Source organism: Jaculus jaculus, chromosome 5, assembly GCF_020740685.1.
Source record: "Jaculus jaculus isolate mJacJac1 chromosome 5, mJacJac1.mat.Y.cur, whole genome shotgun sequence".
Lineage (NCBI taxonomy): Eukaryota > Metazoa > Chordata > Mammalia > Rodentia > Dipodidae > Jaculus > Jaculus jaculus.
The window spans coordinates 147450133-147452995 of NC_059106.1; the positions used below are offsets into that span (position 1 = coordinate 147450133).

The following is a 2863-nucleotide window of genomic DNA, read 5'->3' on the forward strand; positions in this document are numbered from 1 at the left end:
ATCTATTATGAGGGATACTTTTGCAGTTAGAGTAGATTGAGTTGAAAGCCGTAAGTTCTTAGAGTTTGCAGTGTTCTAGTCCAGGCCCTGCTGGCTTTAAGGCTTCCATTGAGAAGTCTGAAGTAATTCTGATGTGGTTTCCTTTATATGTAACATGTTGTTTCTCCTTAGCTACCTTTAGGACTTTCTCAAGGTATAGGAGTAACCTTCTCATTTCTTGAAAAGACACCCAACCAGGTGCATATAATGAGAGAAAGGGGTTCATTTTCTGTTTATACATTTTAGGGAAAGCTTCATGATGGGAAAACCAGTGCAGGACTAGACAGGCAGATATTATATATACACAGTATCACAGAGAAAGTAGATAAAGTGAGCTCAGTACAGCAAGTTGAACTAGGCTATTACATCCCAAGGTTGACCTATAGCACCAGACTTCCACCAGGAAGGCTCTAGCTTCCAAAGGCAACACAAGTGAGAATTTAAATATGAGGTTAAATCAAAAGCATATGAGGCCATGGGGGACAATTATAAAGAAAATCACCACACTAGATATAGTTGGCAAGATTACTATACTGTTACCTTAGGTATAAGAGGGCAATATGAGATAATTCATTTCAACTGTCTCATGGAATAATAACTTTAAAACTTTTAATTTGCCAGTAACTTGATATAAAAGAAGACAGAATGTATGAAAAATAAAATACTTTAAAAATCACAAACATTTACCTAGTATTAAATATCTGGTAAGAATTCTAGAAAAAACACAATAAAATAAATACATTCTTGGAATAATGGTGGCAACCATTCATAGTCTTCCTGAAAGTCAAAAACAGAACATAAAATTCTACTTAGCTACGCGAATAAAGATTTCCATAAAATTAAATATAAAACCTAGAAAATAGAAGCCCATTTGGTTCAATTTATTTCAGTTTTGCACTTTGATTTGTATTAACTTCTCATTTCTTCTTGCTTCCTCACTGGACCATGTTTTCATGGGTGGTTTATAATTCTTCATTACGTTCAGTGAACCATATGTCTTCTTCAACATGCACAAAATAAAATGCATGGTGTGGGACTATGTAACTAAATATGCGCCTTTACTCACTATTCTTGCAGTATTTTCACAAACCTCTGTGAGGCCTGAGCTTCAGCAATATTTTATACAACATCAAAGATATCAAATGCACTTAGGAAGACAGTTAAATGGGCTTAGGCAATGGCTGAGGCACCAAATAAAGTTTGTTTATAATTTCACTGCCAGAAGAAAATGCAGAATATTTTATTAGAGGAAAAAATTCATCATTTATCCACATCTCTGTGTTCTCTATGCCACAAAGAAGATATATAATTCCACATTGTTATTCACTGGCCAATAAAGACGGAATAGGTATTAAAGTTATGTTTTTAAGGAATAAAACATTTATATTGGTGTGTGAATATTCCAAGTTTATTTTTCGAAAAAATGCATGCACACACACACACACACACACACACATACATAAAATTTTATTTTTTTCTCAATTTTTATTAACATTTTCCATGATTATAAAAAAATATCCCATGGTAATACCCTTCCTCCCCCCACTTTCCCCTTTGAAATTCTATTCTCCATCATAATCCCCTCCCCATCTCAATCAGTCTCTCTTTTAGTTTGATGTCATGATCTTTTCCTCCTCTTATGATGGTCTTGTGTAGGTAGTGTCAGGTACTATGAGGTCATGGATATCCAGGCCATTCTATGTCTGGAGGGAGCACGTTGTAAGGAGTCCTACCCTTCCTTTGGCACTTGCATTATTTTGGCCACCTCTTCCGCATTAGACTCTGAGCCTTGGAAGGTGTGGTAGAAATGTTACTCAGTACTCCAGTCACTTCTTTCCAGCACTATGATACCTTCTGAGTCATCCCAAGGTCACTGACATCTGAAAAGAGAAGATTCTCTACCCAAAGTGAGAGTAGCATTAATATAAGGGTATGGTGCTCACTTTGGCAGCACATATACTAAAATCGGAACCATACAGAGAAGATTAGCATGGCCCCTGTGCAAGGATGACACACAAACTCGTGAAGCGTTCTTTGGATCTTGCTCACTCAGATATTTAAGCTGCTTGTTTTTTCCCCTCCCCCAAATAGTCATCTGTACTTAAACTTCCCTTCTTCATAGAGCTTTTTAAGGTGATTTTGTTGGATATAGGCCTTGAGAAATCATTGTAAAATGCAAATAAAGTTACCTCAATCTGTGAAGACTATAAAAAAAAAATAAATATCTGCATTTTGACTACTGCATATCCCATGAACTTAAGTGCAGAATGTTTTTCTTTTTTTAAAAAATAGTTTCGTTATTTGTTTATTTATTTGAGAAATAGAGAAAGAAGAAAGGAAGAAAGGGGAAAAAGAGAGAATAGGTACACCAGGGCCTCTAGCCACTGCAAATGAACTCCAGACAAATGTACCACCTTGTACATCTGTCTTACACAGGTACTGGAGAATTGTTTAAACCTGGGTCCTTATGCTTCAGAGGAAGGCAAGCACCTTAACTGTTAAACTGTTGTTTCAGTCTGAATCTTATACTTTGATAGGACTCAGACGTTCAAAATTTTGGTCTATTGCAGATTCGTTATTTTTTACATGCTCAACCTTGTAAAATTTGATTACTTTTCCAAAACATCTATTTAGGAAAAGAATTAATATAGCCCACAGCATTATGAGCACTTTCTCTGTAAAATTTATTGATCCAAAGTATTATTGGTACACATATGTTTCCATAGCTGTTGCAAAATGCTATGAGTTTAACATATTGTCATATTTTAACTGCTATATCTTTAATCAAATTGCCTTTTAGTTTCTTCATGTCGTCATGAAGATA

General features: G+C 35.3%; 1 non-coding gene across 1 annotated transcript; it reads left to right on the forward strand.

Moving 5' to 3' along the window:
* Nucleotides 1-1974: 1974 nt before the first annotated feature.
* Nucleotides 1975-2081, forward strand: LOC123461119. The gene has a single exon (XR_006637437.1). It is a non-coding gene; the product is annotated as a U6 spliceosomal RNA (small nuclear RNA).
* The last annotated feature ends 782 nt before the right edge of the window (nt 2082-2863 follow it).